We start from the raw sequence: 15,087 nt of genomic DNA, 5'->3' as shown, positions 1-15,087 counted from the left end.
AGTTGGAGGGTTGCTGCTCCACACAGTACATCGCGCGCTCTTGTCGAATACAGCCAGCCTTCCGATGAACGCATCAGCGTTTACGGGCGTAAAATTGTAATTGGTATACAGCAGCAGAAAGATGCAGTATCTGTCACTCGCGGAATCTCGCTGACTCCTCTCGCGGACAGATCTGGCCAACGCGAGATTCTCGCAATGTGCCTAGAAATGCTTTCGCCTTAATAATTGGTTCATAGGAAGGGAAAGACACAGTATCTGTACTTTTGTTTCTGTGGACAGCTTAAGTCTTTTAAGGGCAGAATCGAGTCCACAAACCAGCGAACCAATATTTGCGGAATGGAGAAAATAAAGTTGTCGCTTTAAATGTCGGAAAGGAGAGGAAAGCTCTAATGGCACTGAATCCTTAGCTGGGAGAATTAGGTTATCTCCTTGCAAATGCCATCAGCCCACGGCCATCGACACAGTGCATGGTCTGCAGCCTGAAGCCTCTGCCCCCATAGCTTCGTTATCATTGTGTTGCTGGCACCAGAAAAGAAACGTGCTGACATCTCCAGCAACCCTAGACTTTTGCACACCACTGGAGGAAGTACAAAAACCAGGCAACAGGGCTTCCAAGCTTTTTTTCGCATCAGAGCACTCGGTAGAACATCTCAAATAGTGTGGAGCTTAGCACCCACAGCAAGCACCACGAATCTATCGTGCGAGCTCTCCGTCGATGAGATTGCGGTAGGGCCCCAATGCGGCATAGTTTGAAAATCGGCAGTGTTTTCAATAAAAACTTATCGCAAAAACACCTGATTGCGTCGTTAAATCACTGGTAAAGTAGCCACCGAAAAGCGCCGCGCGCTTTCGATCCTGGTTAGGCTAATTCGCAGTGCCAAAGCCACGTGGCGCCCATTTCGTGAAAATTACCAGTCTGGTAGAAAGTTGCGCTATGGGTCTGAAAAGCAATTACGTGGGGCTAACGAAGGCAGTCGCTGGTTGCAATAATTACAAGATTGCACTTAGCTTCGCTTCTAAGCTTTATGACGAAAGCCTTTCCTCCTTCTTCGTTTCTTCCTCTTCTTCCTCAATCTCACATGAGTTTGAACTCCTTATAATGGCATTAGACTTTCTTTTTTTTTTTGCTTCGTCATCAGAACCTAGTGCGACGTTCTTACCAATTAAGTTATGTTGACGTCAGAACTTATTGCAACGTCTCGCTGACACATCTCGCAGAATCTCGCGGAAACATCTCGCTAACGCGAAATATTCACTATGAAATTAGAAAGCCTTTCGCCTTAAAACACACTGTTAGTCGCACTTATATATTGTAGTGAACTATGAGAGGATATCAGGAAGACGATGATTAGAACGACGAAGTGCCGCTACACTGCTCGAGCTCACTGGTGATCCTAGACCGGCTATATTTTTGTGTTGTCCACCGTGCAGGTTATGGAGCTAGGGTTACATTCCCCTTACAATTACTCAGTCAAACCCCTTTCACTTGGTGGAGGTGAGGATTTCCTGTAGCCCTGGAGCTTCCCAGTCGCACACTTCCGAACAATCCGTCTGAAACTGTGATAAAAGCATAAAATCAAAGTGACTTCAGTCTAGACAATACCTAGTTATCTTTACTAAGGTGTCCGTCGTAAGATGAAGGGTAATCGAGTCTGTCTTGCAAGTACAACAGTGTAAAGTGTAAGATACTGCTGCAGATCTAGCGACTAGATGTAGTAAAAAAAAAAAAAAATCTGGACCCATGGACTTGTCACCGATGTAATGGGTGACTGCAGCTCATTATGACATCGAATGTCTTTTCTACGCATCTGTAAATATAAACTGCCCCATCACGTTGTCATTATTTCTAAAAACTGCGAAGTACTAACCGCATCTTCAATCTAAAATCTAAACCCACATGCTCGAAGAGCTGCTGCTGGAGACAGGCTGAAAATTATTATCGCAAGCTTTACACTCTGTCGTTCAGTATTTTATGGATTCAGACATTTTATTTTAAGTCTTGCCGCATATTTATTCAGCCGACCCTGTTCTTTTGAGCGAAGTTGCCGAAGTGTAATAAATCACGATGTAAGTGCAGGTGGCTTTACGCTAGGTCCTATTGAGCTAGGAAAAGATGTGAACGTTCCAGCATTTCGCTGTAGTCCACTTATTCTTTACGCGCTTCATTAAGTGTTCAGACATGAGAAAAAGAGGAGGACGTTCTGGGACTGCTTGTTGTGGATACAGGCTACAATTTTTGTTTGTAGTTAACTGAGTATGCCAGTTATGACGGCGATTATGCGTAAGCTAAATTGTCTAGCTTCACAATGACTGCGTGCTAAATAGTGTGAAGCTGATGTGCGTTGATACGATCTGCTGACAGTGTGCGCACAGCATTTATTTTGACACGAAAGCAGGCTTTAGGATAAAACGAGGAAAGAAGATGGCTACACAATATGACAGAGAACTGAACAAGATTAGAGGAGGAGCCTCAAAGCAGGCTTTGCATCATGAAAACGTGTGCTGTTGTATTTCGCTTCATTTGGACTATTTCTAAGTGCACCATCAATTCCCCCTTGCTGCAAAGCTGCAAAGAAATTTCACAATTACTTTTACATCACCATTGATTGTTGTGGAAAGCTTCTTTGGAATACAAGAGGGAAGAAGCGCATTGCTGCTGAGATTCCAGGCTTACTTTATAGCAACTACTATACGGCATATTGTAGATTGATGGAGTAGTCTCACAATTTTGTAACTGAGGAAGAACAAATAAGCATAGGCAGAAATTGTAAATACCATGCATGCAAATAAGAGCGAAAATTCTGCAGGATACGGGGATGCCCTGCTAAGCCTGACGTGAAAAGAAGATTACTCTTTTAGGAAACTGCACTAAATTATTCCGTATCTGCCAGTTCATAATTTGAGTTGTCTTCAAGCAGGACAAGTGCCAATTTCACAAACCGTCAATTAAGTTTTCATGCATAGACAGCAGCTTTGCACTCTACTCTACAGCATCCACTAGGTCTGTCAAAAAAAAAGATATCAAATATTTTGTAAGGAATAGCATCTATTCCATATCAGTCGTAATCAGCTGCATATCTCTGTAGTTAAATTTCCCCGTCAGGCGAGACAAAGAACGCAGGCTGGCTGACAAATAGCATCCCGAATCTTTGAAAGCGTGACTTGAGGAACGAACTGCAGTACTGCCTGGAAAGTGTCAATCTCGCTCTTTACTTCTTCCATTTCGTGTGTGAGAAGTGGCATGACGTTGGCATCTCCAAAAAAGCTGCTTCAAGGCATATCCTCTTTTCAGCCGGTGCCTCTAAGGACGTCGTGTCGAGCGCGTATTGTTAGGGGGACAGTTCAGGGAAAACACTAGAAATTGGGCCTGCGCGGAAGTGAGCGATCATCAATTTTGCCTGGACGACTTTGGCCGCCTTTGAGTCCACAGATCTAAAAGAAATCAGTATGTCTGACTCTCTGAAGTTCCCTACATCGCTCAATGAAGCCAGACGCAACTGTGTTGAGCATAAATAGGACGACGAATTCTATATTTGAAAAAGAAGTTCAATACTTAAAAGTAGCGCACTGCAATATGCCGGCACAGAAAGGGGACGTAAATAATATTACGTTTTTGAAGTTGGCACTGAACACTTGTCAGGTTCTAAATCAGCACGTGGATTGGATTTCGACCATCGCACTCGTCTGTCGCTATCAACTTGGAAGGAGAGTAGTGCACAGTCCTCTCTCCATCATTATTCCCACAGCAGCCAAGAACACAACAGTGTCCTAGCATTTTTTAGTAATGGCTCAGGAAGCAAAATTTATAACTTTCAAAAGCATTGCCCAGGATTACCCTCACAACTATTTACATCTGGAAACAAAGCTTCAACAAATTACAAAAACGACGTAGGAGCGGCGCCTATCTCCTGCCTACAGCAATGACGATGTATCCCTTTAATTGGCTGTTTTCAAGAGTTTACAAAAACAAACTACACAAATGCAGCTCTTAAAAACTGTGCTCTCCAAAACAAAATCTTAAATGTATACGTACATTTTCATTGTAGAAAAATGTGAAATAGTCAATTTTATCATTTTGAGTTTTTTATACAAAATAATTCCTCAAAGCACACCTCATTTTATGGGCCTGAACTTGCGAAAAGGAGAGCCACGGCAGCAGACACAAGGTGGTGTTATTGCGGCTGTCGGCTATGATTGCTGCCGCACCGCCACCACAGTGTAGTGACATCACGCATTAGACAAGAAATCGTGAATAGGCCTTATATGTCTACGTTGTTGCTGCGTAGATGAAGAGGACCACATCATGTGTGTTGTTTTTCTCGGATGGTGAAAAATGCGCAAAGGGCAAACAGAATGTGCAGTAACAAAGGGTCAGCGTAAAATGTAGCGAAAGAAAGAAACCGGGTGAAGACGGCAGGACGTAGTATAGAACAGCTATCATGTGTCTGCAATAAAGTCTCCTGAAAGTGAGCAGAGACTTCGCTGCATAAAAAACCACAGGAACATTTGAGAGGAAAAACGATAAGCGCACAAAAACGCAACAAAAACTAGGTGCGTTTACTTTTTTACCCAAACTAGAATTTTCTATCTATTCCGAGTGGCCTTTAAGGCTTTTCCGTCACAGTTAAAGCACACGCTCACAACGCAGAGCGACAACACAATGGCGATGATGCCACAAGTGGAACCGCGTGTCTCGTCTTGGACGCGCTTACCTCTTGGACACCTTGGTTTCTCCAATGTTGCGCTTCCAAATTACCACGTTTGACAACCATCCACACCATAGAGGTTCACATGTCGGCTTCGCTTTCTGTTGAAAATACGGCCTTGGGAACGCCTAAGCTCATTGCACTTGGCTAGACGTCCTTCATATGCATTTCAGTTTTTACTTCAGTGCTGGCTTCGTAGGAACCCACAAAAATGGCACCATGAAAGCTTTACTCTGCGACCTTTTGCAGAACAGCCTTCCAGCTGGCCTCCACTGCATACAGTATAGCCCATAAAAAGAGTACAGGGCGAAAACGTCCCAAAAATCAGGTGTAGCTTAAAGTAAGGTCGTGGGTATATGCAATAGAATGGAGCTGAACAAAAAGCAGGAAAATCTGCAGTTAGAAGCGGCAAAAGTAAAGTGACCATAATCCGGAGACACGAAAGCGGGGCATGGGTAGTAGAGAGAGAGGGAGTTCTGAATGATACGGCATGTTGTTTAGACATATTGGTAAGGATTAAAACTAGCGGAAAGACGCAGACAGAGAGAGAAGCACACAACACAACGCAGCATTGTGTTGTGTGCTTCTCTCTTTGTCTGCGTCTTTCCGCTGGTTTTATTCTTTACCAATATGTACAAACTGGCCCAGCTCTCCACTCTACTGAACCTTGTTTAGACATATATTTTCATTTTCATTTCATTTCAGTTTATTTCATTCATTTACAATGACTGCGGAGAAAGGAAAAAAGCCGCGCACGCGACTTGACACAGCTCCTATCTCCCCGCAGTGGTTCGACACGGTGATGACGGATAACAGCAAAAACACAAACAAGAGCAGACGTAGAATAAAAATGTGTACAATATTTTCCGATGGAACACAGTATAGTTTCTGTACAGTTACACGCAAAATAAAAATGCTAGCAGCTTAATCTCGCATGGTTACTTAGTATTTCTTACTGTTATATGAAACTGAGTGATTGGATGGATTTGTGAAAGTGTATCGGTTTAGAAATAACGGTAAACCATATCTTAATCCTTGGAGTCCGAAGTTTGTGCTTGGGCAGGGCACAAACCAGTATTGGTATTGTCTTGTATTTTGGAGAACAGTATTTTCCTGTAGATTAGGAAGGTCAGTTTTAAATGTAATAATACTGTGTGATTGGGATTTATATAGCTGAATCACATGATATTGATGGATGACCCTTACATTCATAATGCGGTATTGTGAAAATAAGGAACTTGTATGTGTTGAATATGAGGCACCTGCTGTTGTTCTCACTGCATTTTTTTTTAAATATTGAAACCTTCTGATTATTAGTTTGCGTCATTGTACCCCAGACCAGATGACCGTATTTAACATGAGATTCAAACAGAACACGGTAAATTACAGGTGTCGTCCTAGTAGGCAACATGTACTTTAACCTTCTAAGTACGCCAACCCTAGCCAGTTTAACCTCCAGCTGCACAATGTGGACATCCCATAACACGGATTCATTAAAGTAAATGCCAAATGTTTTTACAGCATTAGCTATCTCTATTGTACTACCACCCAAGACTAAATCTACGTCTACCACCCATTTCACATTTTTCGCTGTAAAAATACCGCCTTTGTTTTGCTGGAGTTTGTCAGTAATGAATTTATTTCAGAGCAGGTGTTAAGTTTACCCAATACGCTATTGACCGTTCTGACTATGTCATTCGTGTTGGTCCCTGAGAGAAATAAATTCGTATCGTCAGCATAAATTACATATTCTGTTTCGAAATCACTCTGCACTATATCATTACCATATATATTAAATAATAATGGACCAAGAATACTTCCTTGAGGTACACCATGCTCTATATTAGTATACAATGAGCAGTGATTATCTATGGAAACATACTGAGATCGATCGGTTAAATAGCTAGGAATTAGAGATAGTGCCTTGTCCCGAACACCGCAAACAGAAAGTTTCATTAGAGCTGTCTCATGACTAATCCTGTCAAAGGCTTTGGAAAAATCTATGTATATTCACAACGTTATTTGTATACATTCTATGTTATTTAGGATTATTTATTTTTGCTTCAGAAGACCATTTCAGTAGACAACTTAGGTCTAAATCCACACTGTCTAGTTGTTATCACATTATACTTCTCAAGAAAATTAGAAAGTCGTGACTGCAATATGTTTTCCAAGCCCTTAGAAAAAATAGGCGATATTGAAAGTGGCCTATAATTGCCCAGATCATTTTTCTAACCACCTTTATAGATTACAACTACTTTTGCAATTTTCATGTCTGACGGGAAGATGCCTGTAGTTAGAGACGAGATATAGACAAAAATTAAAATCGGGCAGATAATGTCCAAGACGTGCATGGCTGGTTTCATTTTCAGTCCAAAAGCGTCTTCACTGTTGCAAAAATTTTAATATCCTAACTATACCATGCAAGTTTTCGTTTTTGATTGAGTATTGTCTCGCTGGCACATAAACCTGATGCTTTCGGGTTAAATGGCACTTCTTTGGCTGTCCTTCATTCCGCATCCACTGCACTACAATTTTTAATGTGGTAGGGCTAAAGGACCCACTCGGCTGAAAATTCAACGTCGGTCTTGTGAGCGAAAATGACGAGCAGAGCTCCACATATGGTAGGTCGCCACTAGCTGCAGATTCATTGGGCGTAGCTAGATTTGCTGACTTTATGTTTGATACGAGCTGCCAGCTCCGGCCTCACTTTTCGTATGCGAGAGCAATATCACAATCAGCCTGTCAGGACAATTGCATTCTCATTCATACACTTTACTCTTAGGCAACGTAGGCACGTTCGTACAGCTTAATTCCAGCGGGACATTATATGTCGGGTGGTAGCCTATGCTATCGCGTCATACCCTTAAAGGCGGAGCTTACGTGTCCTCCATTATATACTTACTGTTCACAAGGTCATAAGCAAATACGGGGACATGACCAGCCTCTATACATAGCACTGATTAATTAAGTAAAAACATCTGCATTAGCCTAAATCTCAGCAATCATTCAAGCACTGCAAAATCCAAGTGTGATGAGCCTTGCGTGTAAGTACTGGAAGATATAACTATAGTGCCTGCACAGCAACCATATTTCTGCATAACTAAAGTAACAAAATTCCCATAAATAAAGATGTTAGGCAGGTAGACGCGATCTCCATAGTACTATTCATAGCTTGCTTGGAGGAACTGTTGAGAGATGTGTGGTGGGAACAGTTAGGGATATGATTTGATGGAGAATACTTCAGCAATCTGCAATTGGCTCATCACACTGCTTTGCTAAACAACTCAAGGGAATATTTGCAAATAATTATTTATTATCTAGAAAGGCAAAGCACGAAGGTAGGCCAAAAAGCTGATATGCAGACGACTAGGGCAATGTGGAAATGCCTCAAGAAGAAAACATCAGTATACAATGAGTAACCAAGGTCTGGAGGTGGTAGACGGACATGCGTACTTAGGACGGATAGTAATCGCAGATCAGTACCATGAAAGGGACATGACTAGGAGAACACGATTAGAATGGAGAGCATTTCGCAAGCACTACTCATAAATAAGGAGTAGCAGCCTACCGGCATCGGTCAAGAGGAAAGCATATAGCAGTTGCATCTTACCTGTACCTATGGGGAATCTTACTTCTGAGGCCGAAGTGTGGATGCTAACGAAATGGGTTCTGCATAAGATGAGAAAGCAGAACTCTAAAACCGGAAATGGTATCATCATCATCAGTCTGACTATGCCTACTGCAGGGCGATGGCCTCTCCCATATTCCTCCAATTAAGCCGGTACTGTGATAGCTGCATCCACTTGACTATTGCGAACGTCTTAGCCTCATCCGCCCATCTAGCTTTCTGCCGCCCCTGCTAGGCGTAACGTTAAATGATAAGAAGCGGGCAAGAAATAACTAAAGTTAACATTTTCTATTGAAAATGAAGAAAAAAATTGAGGTTGGAAGGGCATATAGTACGAAGGGAAGACAACCAATTGTCACTAAAGCTACTAAATTGAATTCCAAGGGGGAAATAAAGCTTAGTAGCGGGCGTTAGAACGTTAGGTGGGAGGATGAGGTTAAGACGTTGACAAGGGTCGAGCGGATGCAGCTAGCACAGGATCGTGTTAATTGTAGGAATATGGGAGCGGGATTCGCCCTGCAGTGGATATAGATCCGCTGAGGACAATGCGGATGATTTTGTATGGTCGACGGTGATAATGATACCGAAGGTAATAGTCTACAGAACTTTAAGTTAAAGCTGGCCCTATTATGCCACATGGCAAGTCTTCGAATAAAAAGAACTAAAATGAAATGCCTTTTAAAAAATGTTGAGTTATTTGAATACCTATATCCACAAAAGCAGACAATAATAAGAAAGATGTTTCCAATAAAAGGATTTTGTTTTTCCTGATTAGCTTTATTCACAGCTTTTTCTGTGCAACCAGAGTGGTCATATTACCGAGGCATGACTATATTTATAGCATATGCATAAATTAATATTATCGTCTGCTTGACTACGCCCACTTAAACACAAAAACTTCCACCAAATTTTTGTTATGATCGCGTTGCAGTGGAAGGAATAAATTAATGGATACCAAAATTTTAATGTTGCTGTTATCACACGCTTGCTTGTAAAGGCGAAATGACACAAGCATCTTTTACCGGTGTTCATAGCTCGCGCCACGCCTTTTCTTTCTCGGAGTATGCCCCGTGATCATTTAGTAATGCGCAAAAGGAATTGAAGTAATAGAGAAAAGAAAACAATTTCTCTATACACGCTTGCTTGTAAAGGCGAAATGACACAAGCATCTTTTACCGGTGTTCATAGCTCGCGCCACGCCTTTTCTTTCTCGGAGTATACCCCGTGATCATTTAGTAATGCGCAAAAGGGATTGAAGTAATAGAGAAAAGAAAACAATTTCTCTATGGCTATGTTTACATTTATTGCGTTTGGGCAACGCAGGGACGGCATGTGTGTTGTTTATCCTGTTGTTATTTTGCTTATACGAGTGTGTTTGTATTATACCCATGTTTTTCATCCGTCAATAGAGACAACAACGGAGTAAAACCAATCGAGAGCGCTTAGCAGTAACATGAACTGCGAGCTATCAGTGCGCTCAAAGTCGCCCCTTAACTCTCTTTTCGCTTTCCTTGCCTGCCTACACGCGCATTTTTGTTTTTAATAATTGAATTTTCTTTTGCTACAGTTTTTATCTTAATTTTCGTCCTTTCATGGTCAACGCAGATTTTGGTTTCCTATCATGCAAACCGGCCGAAAAAAGACTAATTATAGCACGAAGCAATGTGAAGATTGCACGAACTAAATGTCTGACCAAAGGTGCAATGTTTCGAACGGAGGGATGACCGACAGCCCGCGTTCCATTGCACTGTATGGCTGTAACTAATCAGTTTTGATGGTACGGTTTATGCTTAAGAAATTGCTGTTTTCTGTAATGGCAACCGCCGATCTTACGAAGAAAGAAGGGGCGTACTACTGCAAAAAGATATGCCTATCTACACCATAGCAATCGCCAACGGAGAATGGGGGCGACGCTACATATGCAACGCTTTTCGAACCTCGTATGATAATCAGTTGAGTGTCGCGCGGAAGGAATGCATGCAGTTTCATTTTGTTGTTGTATATGTAAGTTCTCACTGCCTGCAGGCGAAGCAATTCTCTGAAGGGCATCGCAAAGGGCCATGTGCCATCGCTACATCGTGCACTCGTTGAAGACAGGTGCCTATCGCTTTGACAGGCGAAAACACGCCATAAACACTCATGGGCAGGGTAGGAAGAATATCCGGCAGATGTAACCTGCACCGGAAGCGATCGAAGTTTACATCTTTGCCACGATCACGGCTGCGCTGGTTGCGATATATCGTCCGCCGTTGCATAAACGGCTCGATAAAGGCTCTATTTTGCATACGCAGCGCCATCACGAGCACGTTGTCAGTGCCGTAAATCATACGATCCACTGATGCGGAAGCTTGTGACAATAAATGGGACACACTACGCGCAAATATACACAAATGTTCCAGACATTGCCACTGGCCTACACCTATCTCTCCCATGCTTCATACAAAACCCAACTGCTTTGAATATCTAACTCGTTGTAGCCCTGGAATTGTGGATTGAGCGCCGGCGTCCTAGGGGCGACAAGAATTCGATTTGCCCTCGATTTTAGAATTCAATTTTTTTTCTTTATTTTGCTTATCGTTTTAGATGATCGTAATCTAGTCGTGTTGCTTGCCTCCAACAATTGCGCAAACTGACATGATTCGTGAAGACTATCCGCCGTATTTATGAACACGCCTTCACTCAAATTTCTACCCCAACTAGCGACCCTCTAGGCCTGTTTTTCGTTTCTAAAACCAACCTTCACTCGATTCACTCCTCCAGCGGTGGAGAAAACGAATTTTCTCAAGAATATCGAGTCGGCAACGATGCTACCTTGGCCGCTCCACATCCGCCACTGCACTTGTAAAAATGGTGGATGTCGCATCGTTCGCTCACTGTGTGGACTTCGTTCTACCAGTATACCAAACTTTTCACCAAAGTGGATACGACGAGGATGCATGCACAAACCTTCCTCTAAAGCAGCGGCTGAGAGTGACAGCGACCCGGGACTTCTGACACGTCGTCGTTTTACGGATGCGGCCGTGGCTAGCTCCCTGCCGTCCCTGCCGCTCACGCCGAACATGGATAACCGTGATCACTCACCGCCACCATTGCTGTAGTTGAGTTGCAGAGCTGTGGCACGCATTTAACGGCTAAGTGTAGGCTTGCCTGTGGGCGGACTCGAGCGGCGGCGGCGGCTCGCTCCTTCCGTAGCTAGCCTTGAGTGGTGGCTTCCTCAGGCGCAGGCGAACTTGTGGGGAACAGCATGTTGCATGCAGTAAGCTGGAGGGCAACGGAGGCGCGGTGGAGCTGTGCGCCCATCTGTGCTGCACCCCACGTGTCAATGCCTTGCCCGTCACCTAACGGTAGGTACTATTGTCTTCGGACGCACGGCGCTGTCAAAAGAGCGCGTTGGTTTGCTCGTCTTAAGGAGGGCCATTCGCACTCGGCGAAGGCTTGGCTTTTGAAGCACGTTTTTGCAGGCTGCATTTGCATCTGGAGAGTTGAATTCATTGTGCATGCGCTGAAAAGCAACACGCTTGTCTTCCCCGCTCGCCCCTGAGCTCTCCGAAGGCAAGCGGCAAGCGGAACAGAATTTTAGCCACAAAGAATAAACCCAAGAAATCACACCATTCCTCAAAGCAACATCACATTCTGCGTAAAGCTCTGCGTCATCAGCAGTAACTCTGACCAGACATAAAAGCAGTTTCGATTCTTTTTCTCAACCGCCTTTTTCATGCAGCCCACGAAACAAGTTTTACTATACTGTAAACGTTCAGGTTGCTTGCTGAGATTGTTTAGAAGACTCGAAACGAAAAATGAGTATGTTAAACAACGCAGCACGAAGTTTTTGGGACATACTTTGGCCTTAATCTCGTCTCTTCACGCCTTGTGAGCTGCTTAGAGAGGAGAAGGTATTTGTGAGGAGACCTTGTCGGAGGAAACGCTGAGGAGCGTTCAATAAATCCGAATCGGCCCTGGATTGGAGGAGCGGCTGTTTTCTCCCCTCCGCATAGTGGTGGTATAGAGCGTCGAGTCTAGGCGCATTTGTGAATACGGGCGTAACACTTACCACCTCTCAGCTTAGTATCATTATCGGCAGCAACCGCGCTATCCCCGCTGCAGAGTTGGGGCCTTGTCCTGCGCTAGCTGCGTCCACTTAACCCCTGGGAACTCCTTAACATCACCCGCCCCGTGCTACGCTGTTCTTTCCATTAGTCGGAGAAATGCTCAATAGTGATGACAACAAAGTTAGCTACAGAAATGACCATCTTCTAGTCCAAAACACAGAGACTAGCTCCATCTTCCAGTATACGATGCAACACCCTAATTGCTCCTGTTGCGAAGCTCTTTCGCATACATGCATTTTGATGCTCGCCTAAATAGTAATCTCTTTGCTTGTGCCTCGGTGAAGATTATGTCTATATATATATATATATATATATATATATATATATATATATATATATATATATATATATATATATATATATATATATATATATATATATATATATATATATATATATATATATATATATATATATATATATATATATATATATATATATATATATAGATTTATATATATATATTGAGATTTATCATTTTATCATTTTTCCCATTGCCCCCATGTAAAAAATCAGATATAACGATCGATTATCGGCGGCACATCGGATACAACGACAGCTTTATCGCCGCCCGATAGGTTGTACCACGAAAATTTGACTGAATATTCAATAAAACATAAAATATTCAGAAGACAATAATGTCCAAACTTGACATATGCGGCGAAAACAGAAGAAAATGAGTACTATCATCATCGAAATCGCAGCCGCGCAAAGGGTGCTGCTGCGGCCGTATCGTCATCGCCATCACCGATTCTGCGTCCAAATATCAAGGAAGAAGAAGAAGAAGAAGAAGGAAGATGGCGGCGACCACATTGACGGACGGCGCGATAGCTCACGAGATAAAACGGCAGATTCATTCGGGATTTTTGGCAGGATTTTAAGATTGGAAGCCTTGTGAAAAAATACGGACATTCGCACTCTACGATTTTAACGATCATCAAGGCTGGGATGTTCTTCAGTTCATCCAGCCGCTAATCGCTATCGTCCACGCAAAAAGGACTGCCGCCAACGTACACGCTACTGGAAGCGATGCTCACAGCAATTGTCAAACTTTAGCTACTGCCCAACTGAGCGCGAATATCCGACTTCTTTGTGTAAGCTTAAGTTATTTTCTGGCTATTAATGTATACTGTAATAAAGTGTTTAGTGTTCTGTACGATGATTAGCGTTATTCAACCCGATGTACTCATCGTTAGTAGTAGGCAAGCCTACATGCATGAGAAATTACGTGGGTGTGCTTTTCTTTTTTTTCCAAATTTTTTGCCGGTATAGATATAACGATCGGATTTTCAGGTTTTTTAAATATCGTTTTAGGTGGACTGCACTATATATATGGCGTGAGCGGTATATATATATATATATATATATATATATATATATATATATATATATATATATATATATATATATATATATATATATATATTATATATATAAGCAGATCAATTAAGGGGAAATGAGGGTGCTCGTTAAAATACATGAAGGAAAGAAGCCAACAGTCGGCGAGGCCAAGGAAAGCGTTGGGGATGGTACTTTGTATTTTTTTTTTATGTTTACTTGGATACTCACAGAAATTAGTAATGCAATCTGTTTAGGGAAAATATAATTAAACACAAAGTAGAAGAAAAAACAACGTGCCGATGGTGGGAACCGAACCCACGACCTCCGAATATCGCGTCCGGTGCTCTTCCAACTGAGCTACATCGACTGCTGTCCCCCCTGCTACTTTCTTGGGTATTTATGTTGTCTGTATACGAACCATAGCGGCGGACGTGGAAAGTCCTTTGTTACCGCCAGCGTATATATATATATATATATATATATACATATATATATATATATATATATATATATATATATATATATATATATATATATATATATACGCCATTCCGGCGAGCGCGGTGCGAGGTCTATGAAACCATCACTCATTCATAATATTAGACATTCTTTCATTCTCAAAAATGATGTATGTTCTTCCTTATAGTTTATAGAAATTGTTGTTTAGTTGAAGTTAAAGGTTGGACAGTTTATTTCACTCTACCAGTTTGCGAAAGCCACGCTTCTTCTGAAGGACCACTACGTTAGCATTACTGCTTCCACGTTTATACCTTACAAAAGACAGCTTATGCGCGCTATATGCGGTCTCTATTTAGATTGTATATGCAGTGAAAGAAAACCTATACTCTCCGAATGGCCAAAACCACACTTCGAATTATTGCCGGACCAGTTGGCCAACAACTGGGCCAATAGTCTTGAAAGGTACATACAGAGTGACGGGTGATGGCCGCAACTTTGTTTATATTTGCCAATTAATTTATTGATGTTAAAGCAAGGTTTTCGATGAAGCTTCTGGAACTGCTAATGCCACTTCAACATTAATGATGCTCATACTGGCATGTCTACTAAATACCGAAGTACTACAACTTACTGTTGTCCTATTAATAGTGACTACCACAGAATTTCATGAAAACTACACACTTTTCTTGAGTATCATCATCTCTCAAGCAGAGCAATCGTTGTACAAATTCCGTGAGATTTCATCTTGCTTTGTGTTTTTATTTCCGCTAAACCCCTTGGTAACGCAGACAGTGATTTTAAATGGCTTGCACATTTGAAACTTTTGCCTTTGAACACGGAT

The sequence above is a fragment of the Amblyomma maculatum genome, chromosome 6, assembly GCF_055883805.1.
Source record: "Amblyomma maculatum isolate TAMU_Amacu chromosome 6, ASM5588380v1, whole genome shotgun sequence".
Taxonomy (NCBI): domain Eukaryota; kingdom Metazoa; phylum Arthropoda; class Arachnida; order Ixodida; family Ixodidae; genus Amblyomma; species Amblyomma maculatum.
Note: the sequence above shows the minus strand (reverse complement) of the source record.